Source organism: Crocodylus siamensis, chromosome 6 (assembly GCF_052110815.1).
Source record: "Crocodylus siamensis isolate JL-2025a chromosome 6, ASM5211081v1, whole genome shotgun sequence".
Lineage (NCBI taxonomy): Eukaryota > Metazoa > Chordata > Crocodylia > Crocodylidae > Crocodylus > Crocodylus siamensis.
In genome coordinates, this window is record NC_143400.1 from 31,659,267 (window position 1) to 31,669,590 (window position 10,324).

A 10,324-nucleotide genomic window follows, 5' to 3' on the forward strand; every position below is an offset into this window, starting at 1 on the left:
TGTGTGTTCCAAGGAGATCCTGTGGTTACCTGGAATAGGCAACTGGACTTAATGACCAGGAGCATCCCTTTTGGTAATGTATACCTAATAACCACTCTGGGAATGTTCTTCAGCATTAACTGATATCATTCTAGATATTCTTATGGTCCATATAAATGCTGAATTCCTTCTTTAAGTCTTGCTAACTTTGGCCCTCAATGGCATTCAGTATCAATGAGTTCTGAAGGATACTTACTCATGGGGAGCATGTCTGCCTTGCTGGGGGCACTGAGAATGGAGGGTTGGGGCCAATTTCTGGTGAGGGTAAAGGGAGAAAGAGCTTAGAGGCAAGAGGATGACTGGACTGTGCAGCTGACCTAGGGAAAATGGGGAATCTTGTCAGGTATATCTATATCTGTAGGGTAGACTAGAGAAGCTAAGCCAAGGAGATGATTTGTTTTAGAACAGTGGGTGGAGAAGAGACTGGGCAAGGTGTGCTGAGGGGCAGACTCACAGAGAGGAAACTGTTTGTGGACCTAAGGGTCTCACCTCAGGCAGAAAGAAGGCAGGACATTTTCTTATAAGATGGAATCAAAGTGAGGCTAACAGAGTCTCCAACTGTAGCTCTTAGGAGCATGTTGGATACTACAATGAGGGTGACTCAGGAGTGATGAAGCCATGAAAGGCCTGAAGAAATAAATGGATGTTATAAGTGGCAGGGGGAAGGGAAGGGGCATCAAGGTGGTTTGCGTGACTGTAATGGGTACAGGGGATGGAGATGAGCAAGCAGATGCTTGGTGTGCAATTGAGGTTATTGTAATGGGGATGATGATGGCTAACTAGATGTGTGTTATGGACTGCCAAGTGAACCGTTGGTCACAAAACAAGATGGTTAAAATATAGATATATTTTTGGTGGGGAATAGTTTGTAGTACATATAAGTAGGGGTCAAAGTACCTATAAAAGTATGTTTATGGAATACCTATGCTAAAGCTTGCAGAAGTTAAAAAAATGTGTCAATTCTGGATGAACTAAGTATATGGGTACTATATGCAGATTGCTACAGCCACATTTAATTTCAAGATATTGTTTTCAAATTTGCTCCTCACTTCCATGTGCTCAGGGAGAGCAGGGTCTGATGGCAAGGAAAGAGGGAAGGGGCTGCCAGGGGGAAAAAACCTGGGGGGAAGCAGAGAGCAAAAGGATTACCTGCCCCCTCCAGATTTTACTTTCCCTGCTGTAGCAGTGGGAGGGGGACAACTTCAAGGCCAATAATTAGATTCTAAGCCTGGAAAATTGTAACAAATCAAAAAAATCCATATATTGAATCCAAGTATTGCAGGGTTGTCTTAGTCAGAATCATCTTCTACTCAAGTAGATATGGTAAATCTCACCATATTGTATATAGAGAGAAAAGAACTAGAAACAAAAATGTGAACAAATGAGAGAGAAATATAATTCCAAGACGATCTGAAATAAAGAACGCGGTATAGAAAGAGTGAATGGAAAAAACACAAAGGAAGAGAAAACGGGAAAAAAATGCATAAGCAGACCAAAAGGAAGGAATTAATTATGCGTGCACATGTTTGTGTGTGGGATGGAGGGGTGAGACACAGGCTGAGAAAAGGAGATGAAAGGATGAATGGAGAAGAGAAGGAAGGCCACTCACCTCTCAGAGCCAGAAACAGAAGCCAAATGAGTCCACAGTCTTTTCGAGCTTTCTGGGGCTTGGAGCTGGGATCTCAGCTCAGCTACCAGTCATCTCTCTCTGCCCAAGGTGGGTTACAGTTTCCAAGGGAGGCAAGTACAGGAAATACAACCACAAACCCTGAATATTCTCCACTTCTGGTTGAGGCTGAGTGAGCTGAGACCTAAAAATCCATTTAATGTGATTTTGTGTTTCCTTCTGAATCAAAATATTATCCCCCCCCCTTCTTAAAATTCCCATGAAATTTGAATTTTGGAAAACAATCTCTATCAACATTTATATTTTCCCCATGGGGGAATATTGTTAAAATAAATACAATTCTACGAAGTGCTGGATTTAATGCTTCAACCGGGAGAATGCCTTGAGTGAAAATTTCCCACCATCTCTTATTGGTTCCCCTGGGAAAAGCTCTGCATATATAGATGAACTCACATGGAAGCACACACTCTATCTATACCCACATATGGTAAAATATATTATTTATATTACAGTGCCATCTAGAGGACAGTTATGGAACTGAGAAACACCACAAGAGCACTAGCTACAGCCAGTAAAGGTCAATATCTGTTAATCTTTTGCATGAGAAGAACATGAAACACAGTAACACCAAGAGGCAAACTGGAACCTGAGACCCACAAACCAGACCCAAGGTATTTTTTTACTGAGAATTTGCAAATTTTTTATTAACATATGAACTTTTTTTTTACTGATGTATTTTTTTTTGCTGTCAGTTTTAAAGAACAAACAAAAAAACCCCTTTATCAGCCCTATATAGCTGCAACAGTGATTTTACACTCTGGTTCTTCCACCATAGTAGTCCCATACTCACCCCATGCCCTGAGATCCCTGACTGCACTCCAAACCATGCTGCCCCTCCAATCCAACCCATAACTGGCCCCTTTCCCCCTGTCTTGGCATGGACCCCCACTAACTGCCTCCTCCCCATCATGGCCTGTGGCTTCATCCTAGCCACACAGTTCCCTTCACTGTACTTTCAAGTTAAGCTGCTGTTAGCCATGTGCTGCTACTGGCTGCCTTGGGCCATCTGTTGCATGTAAGGAGAAGGTAGGGGTTTACACAAGCTCCAGTGAAACACAAAGTCCTGACAGAGCTCTGTGCAGGGTGCTGTGCTCCCGTTCAGACAATAGTCAGTACTCCTATGTTCTGTCTTTTAAGGCTACCTTCAGCTCTTCTCCTGCAATGGAGCTTAAAGTTCCAGTGGCTTGGTGTTTTTATGCAATATGTTTTACATATTATAATGGACAGGTGTTTGGTGGGGGGAGTTTACAAAGTGTCTGTACATATATGGACAGTTGGCACCCCTGCAATGGGCTGGGTACTTTACAGACTTCAAGGGAGGTATAGTACCTATTGTGCTATATATCTCCACTGAGATGTGGGGAATAACCATCTTCTCCCAGTGATGCACAGACCCCGACTGAAAACTGCCTCCATCCTGCTGCATGCTGCACAGACGCACTCAGAGTGACAATAGGTTTTCATCCAAGACTTTTGATCTAATAAGCTTTCCACTTGTCTAGTCCCTCTCTCCAGTTGATTTAAAGTGCGTCTGTCTCCCATTGTTACACAAAGTGTACCCCTGGAGACACTGGGAAGATGACATTTCTCTTCTATAAAGGTTGGGCAGAGAGCACACCTAAGCATGGACAGCTGTTTTTTGGTTGGTTGGTTGGGTTTTTTCCTATGCCACAAAGTTGTAGGAACACTTCTCTGCTCCAGATCTCCTAGGCCAGTATCATCAGGGAATTTGCAAGGAGAACAAGAGCAGAAGATGTAGCCCATAACCTTGGAGCCAGGTTGTGATGGTCACTGTGGGCCATAAATCTACTTTTAGATAATGGGTAGAACATTTTCAAATCAATCTAATCTTTTGTTTTAAATAGACATTGGGGATCCATATCCTTTGAGATATCTTGGAAGTGAGAGTGCTGAAATGTCCTACCTTCCCACCCCCCACCAAAAAAAAATTCTCTTTGTGCCCCAGACAGGGGGTGCATGCGCACACACACACGCATGCGCATGCACACACACACACATGGAATACATTTCCTATAGGAGAATGTATATAGAGCAGGGGTTCTCATCTCCAGCAGGGGGTAGCAGGAACACACATGCTCTTACACACACACACACACACTCTCTCTACAGGTCCCCTTCCTCTGCTTGCAAATTCCTATCGAAAGGGCCGTAACTCTCTGCCACTCAGAGATCTCCCTGGATGTGGAAACTGCTGGTTTGTCTGTTACCACCAGTGGCTTGACTTTCATCATCTTCCACTGCTTCCTTGTGAGAAAAGATAACTGGCTTTCCTTGGTGCAAGTAGAGGAGGAACACCAAAAGGATTTTGTTCACTGCTCTGGTTATCAGGGACTTGGTGCTTTCCCAGTGGAAACCCTTTGGATTGCAATTTCTCCACATGATTCTCAATCCTGGAGCAGGTGGATATTTTGGGCGAGAAAAAGTCTGAATGAAAGGTCTCATGAGAAAAGCAATAAATCAGTTTTATCTCAGCTTTCACTTAGAGCTACCTGTTTAATGTGGGATTGGGTTGCCAGCCCTCCTGGATTGCCGATTCTGGTAGACTCCTGGCCATTGATCTCCTGGTGACTATTGAAAACAATCCAGGAGATTTTAATAGGATATTTTAAGAAAATGTCATATTTCACAGATTTCATGGACATTAGGGCTGGAAGGGACCTCATAAGATCATCAGGTCCAGCCCCCTGCCCCAGGGGTAGGAAGTCAGTGAGAGTCGAAGGATTCCCAGCAAGATAAGCATCAAAATGTTTCTTTAAAATATCCAGAGTAGGTGCTTGCACCACCTCTGGGGGGAGTCTATTTCAGGCCTTGGGGGCTCAGACAGTAAAGAAGCTCTTCCTTATGCCCAGCCTAAAACAGTCTTGCAAGTTTGTGACCCTTGGACCCTGTCATCCCTTGGGGTGCTCCAGTGAACAGGTGTTCCCCCAGATACTGATGCGCACCCCAATGTACTTATAGGCTGCCACCAAGTCACTCCTGAGCCTATGCTTCTCCAGGCTGAAGAGTCCCATGACTTGCAACCTCTCTTCATAAAGCCTGTTCTCTTGCCCTCTGATCATGTGCGTGGCTCTCCTCTGGACTCTTGCAAGCTTCGCCACATCCTTCCTGAGTTGTGGAGCCCAGAATTGGATGCAGTGCTCCAGCTGTAGACATTATATCATGTTGGAAAAAAAAATTCCTGTCAGAGTTGGCAACCCTGATGTGGGATGAAAGGTGAACTTCCAGGAGAGGAGAGAAGGCCTTCTGCTTTGTCCCCACACCACGGCAATTTGTGAAGTAGTGGGGAAGCACCGAGACCCTTGTCTGAGCCACCCGTGCACTCCTTGAGGAGTGCACCCCTCCCTCCCCCCACCCAGAACTACAGTGGGGTGTTTGGGTCACTGTGGCCAGAATTGAGGGGGCAACCTTACCCTTACTGAAGCACAGTGGCCTTTGTTTTATCCCTTACACTCCTACAATCACTTGGGGCTTTTCTGTGGAGGTGTCTCTTGCAAGGTCTTGGCCAAGTTGACCTTGCTTTGCTAGTGATAACAGCATGACAGAAACCCACTGCAAAAATGGTGTGAAGTCACTACTTATTGTTGTCATTTGGACATGCCAAGATATATCCCAGAACTGGGCTCTCTGCCTCGCTGCTTATCCTTGCATACCTTTTTGCATTTATGAGTTGAATCACAAGTATAAATAACCTTGCCTTCCTGTGCTTCTGTTTCCCTACCAGTCATAAAGAAGCTATGACTGCCACCTCCCCTCTGGGAAGATTAATGACTTTTCTAACAAGGCTGTTAGACCCTGCAATGTCACTGCTCAGAAAGGGTGGTTAAGAAACTATGTGACACTTCAGATCTCACCACGGGGCTGAGATCTTACTAGTGAGAAGACCCCACAATTGTCCTGAGCAGGTTGTTCTACCCAGCTCTTGTACAATGAAGTACTTTTTCCTGAGATTTAGTCTACAGGTAGGTGCTTTACTGTAATTTGGGCAGAAGCACATTAGAAAGAGGTTGGGGCAGGTCCCCAGGATGTTTTCCTTCACTCTGGAAGGAAGCAGTATATTGTAGTGGTTATAGGCACTGGAATAGGGGTCAGGATGTTTGAGTTCTCTCTCATTCTGGAAATTGAAAGAGTTGGGTACAACAATAGAATGGAAATAGACCCTGGATTCTCTCTCCAGTTGTCACAGCAAGCTCGTCTTCTTGCCGTTTATGGGAACTCCTTCCTCTTTCTTCTATTAGCTGCATGTGGCTTTCCTAATGGTGAATCACGAGGACTGGTTAAAATAGCTGAGTGTCAATTCTTAGGAAACCAGAACAAGATCATTCCCTTAATATTCAACATATTCTGACCTGTGTTCTACGATCTTACGTGCCTAAACTATGGGTCTTGCATTTCCTCTGTTCTCAGAAGTCTTGCGACAATTCAGATTATGTAAATGCAAAGAAATCAGCAGTGAGATACTATGTCAGAAGTTATGAGTGGACTTGCAGAGAGCAGAGGAACTAAATAGAAAGGAATAACCTCATTTCTGCTCACCGTTCAGATAAAATAAGGCCCTAATTTAGGAAGTCAATGTGAATTTTATTGCATGGAGCAATATTACTTATTGCATTCAGTACCCTTAATTTGATGGATAAAATGAGAGAGTGAGAAAATGGGAAATGTGCACTTTCTCCTCTATAGGTGCCAACTCTCATCCAGACCCAGGACAAATTGATTGGCTGGTTGGGAACAGGTGTGGATAGGCCACAGAGCTTTTCCTGTAAAGGGGCCCCCAGAACATCTGGCCCCAGGGCAGGGAAAACAGTTGTTTCAGAATGAATGAGGATTTACAGATCCATGTAGCAGGGACATGGCAGCTGATCAGTAGAAGTGGCTGGATTTCAGGATTTTTAGGGCTGTGGAAAATGTTGGTATTTAAGTTGTCCAGTAATCATATTTTTTAAGTTGCTTTGGAAAAATGGGAGAAGTAGGGCTAAAAGGGACCTCCAGAGGTCTAGTCCAACCCCTTGCTTTGAGGCAGGATCATCCCTGTCCAAACTACTAGCCAATTGCCCATCATGAATGATGGATTTCAAAGGAGTGTTTATGTGACTGGCCCCGAAGGGTGACCCTACCTCTGCCCTGCCCCTGCCCCTGCCCCTGCCCATTCTGTTGCCCCTCACTACCAAGCCAGAGCCCCTCTGCCCAGCCCTGCTGCTGTCCCTCGCTCCCAGCTCACTGACCCCAGCCCTGCCAGTGCCTGTTACTCATCAAACTACAGTACTCTGCCCCCCTGGGCCATGATGGTGCCCCTCACTTTTGATCCATAGCCCCCTGGCACCGCCAGTGCCCCTGCATTCCCATCCCGCAGCCCCCCACCCCCCATCCCTGCAGGTGCCCCTCACTTCTGACCTACAGCCCCCTGGCGCTGCCAGTGCCCCTCACTCACCAAACTGCAATACTTTGCCCCCCAGGCCATGATGGTGCCCCTTACTCCTGACCTACAGTGCCCCCCCACCCCCGTTTCTGCTGGTGCCCCTCACTCCTGACCCATAGCCCTCTGGTGCTGTCAGTGCCCCCCATACTCCTGAACCCCAGTCCTGCCCCCCTGGTGCCCCTCACTACTGACCTGCAGCCCCCTCCCCCTCAGTCCTGCCAGAGGGCTTCCAGCTGTCCCCATCCTGCCCAGGCCAGTGCGCGGTGGCTCCAATTCATGCAGGTAGCAGCGGAGCCTGTCAGGCCCCAGTGCAGGCTGAGGGAAGAGGAGGGGAGGCTTGTGGCATCCTCACCCTAGGGTAGGGTTGCAGTGCTCTGCAGGAAGCCTGGCTACAGCCCCTTTCCCCCTCCCCCTCCTCCTCCCCCCTCCCTGGGCAACTCAGCCCCTCCAAGTACAGGCACTAACACCTGTGCTGCCACCTAGCCACGGAGTGTCCCATTGCCCCTCTACCCCTTTCCCTTGCTGGAGGGGCATACAACCCTCCCCTCCCTCTGCCCTGTCACAGCTGCCGCCCCACTGCCATGACCAAATGTCTGTGTTTTTCCTTTGCTCTGGGGGTGGGAGCAGGGGGAGGCAATCAGAGCCAGTAGGGAGCACTGCGTGGGTCTACTGCCTCCACAGCTGCAGGCAGGTCTGTGTGTACTCCCCACTGCCTCTGATCACCCTCCCCCCGCTCCCACCAGTGGAGCAAAGGAAAACCTCAGATATTTTGGCAGATTTAAAAAAACCTGCCTGGACGGCAATCAGAGGGCTTAAAAAGAGCCAGGATGTGTCCAGGGAAACCCAGATGTATGGTAACCCTATCTTGGTGGTGCATATACACTTGAGCAAAAGCATTACAGACAGACTAAGCCCTTTATTAGATTAAAATAATCTAAATTCTGTATAAGACTACCATCAATCCTAACACAACATAGACTTAACACCCTAGCCTGCCCCAGGTAAAACAGGAGAAACACGGCAGCCAACGTCCTGCTTCTATGAAATGTTGTCAATATGTGCTCAAGAGATCCAAAGTATAGGGCCAAGCTAGCTGCTAAAGAGGAAGGCAAAAACCCTCACAGTCCGTACCAATCTGGCCACAGGTTAAAATTCCTTCCTGATCCCAAATATGGTGATAGATCTGACCCTAAGTGGAGGGGCAAGACTCTCTAGCCAGGAACCTCTGGCTTTGGTTCCAGCAGCAGCCAATTTGTTACTCTTGGGTATGTGGGCATATGTTCTTGGGTACATGGGCATATACGTAGGGCCACCACTCGGTGGGCAGCGAGAGGCAAAACAAGAGCAGTGACTGATTTCAGGAGACAATGAATGGGAAAAGGGTGTGCACATGGACTACAGGTTTTTTAAAAAGTGTACCGTTGGGGGACACCAAGCAGAGCGCCTGAGACAGTACCCACCAACTCTCAAAGGCGGCCAGAGAACCAGTGACTACTGCCCAGTAGTGCTCCACTCAGAGACAAAGTCCCAGCAGCAGCATTAAAATTAAAATTGCCAGCCTTGGCCGTAGCCAACACCCAATGCCTTTGGGAAGACATAAAAGCATGCTTTGTTTTATTTATTTAATTATTTATTTTGGTGTGATTGTTTTGGTGGAACGTTATGTTTGATTTTCTTCCCCGTCTTTTGGGGTGTTATGGAGTGGCTTACGCATTGTTTTTTAGTAAATCAAAATATGCTTACAACAACCTACTGACTGAAAAGAAACTACCAACTGAAATGACACACTGGTTTTAGTGTCTTAGGGCGCTTGTACATGCCACAGCATTTAATTCTCGATAATTCAACGAGCTTTAAACATTTTAACCTGGGTTATTTTGGTGCCTCACATTCACGTTTGCATGCCACAGTCTTTTGGACAAGTTAAGTCCTGTGTGTGATTACCCACAAATTCCAGCACAGGAAGCCAAATACCAATCTAGCTTGGATCACCTTCCCCCTGCTCCCACCAGCCAAGTAAAGCAAAATCCTTGACATTTGGTCAGGATGGGGGGGAGGGGGCAGGGGTGAAGGCTGGGGCTGCTACAGGGCAGGAGGGGTGGGGGTTGCCTCTGAGGACAGCCAGGAACTCCATGGCCAGCAGGGGCCAGTGCTTGTGCTCTCAGGGGCTGAGTGGCCAGGAGATGCTATCTGGGGGGAAGAGGGACTGTAGCTAGGCTGCCTGGCACAGCACGGCAGCCCCATCACGGGGCAGGTGGTGCCACAAGCCTCCCCTCCGCTTCCCTCCAGCCTGCGTGGGGGCCAGACACACACTACCACTGTCTGCATGAGGTGGAGCCACTGTGCTCCGGCCCAGTCAGGACGGAAACAGCTGGGGCCCCTCTGGCAGGGCTGGGGAGCAGGGGGCTGTGGGTCAGCAGTGCGGGGTGGGCACCGGCAGGGCTCTGGTGGAAAGAAGCTGCAGGTCAGGGGCAAGGGGTACCAGCAGCGCTGGGGGGGGGGGAAGAGGGCTGTGGGTTGAGAGTGAGGGCCAGCAGCAGGGCTGGGGGGCAGGCTGTGATTTGTCAATAAGGAGTAACAGAATGGGCAAAAGCAGGGCACCTGCATGTCACTGCCCTCCCCACCATCATCTTCCCCCTGTCTGATAGGACTACAGTTCCCAGCTGTCCAGGGTTGGTGCAGTTTCCAAGGGGACCCATGGATTGCTGTCTCATCTCCGGGACTCTGGGTGCATAGTGGAAATGCCTGCCTCTGGGTGGGATGGAGGTTGGGGGGAAAAGGAACAAAAAGCTCATAGCCTCTCTTGCTCCAAGAGAGGAGAACAAAAGAGATGGAGCTTGGCATGAAAGAGGTGATAATTGCCCTCTTTGAAATGTAAAGGGTGCCTTCCCTGCTATTCTGGTCTTACAATGAACTAACAGGGTATCACAGAGCATTACAGACTCAAAACGATGTAACCAGGCTACTGAAGAGCTAATGCTTCACAGCACTTGTAAAGTGCTTGGGCAAATTTTGATTTCATACGTAGAGTTCAATCCTTTGGCAAGGACGGATCCCATGTACAGTCACAAATTTTTGTTAGGCATGGTATACAACCGATTTCCTCCCTGCATTCAGCCACAAGGCAGGGCTACTGCTGTATGATTCAGTCAGCACTGACA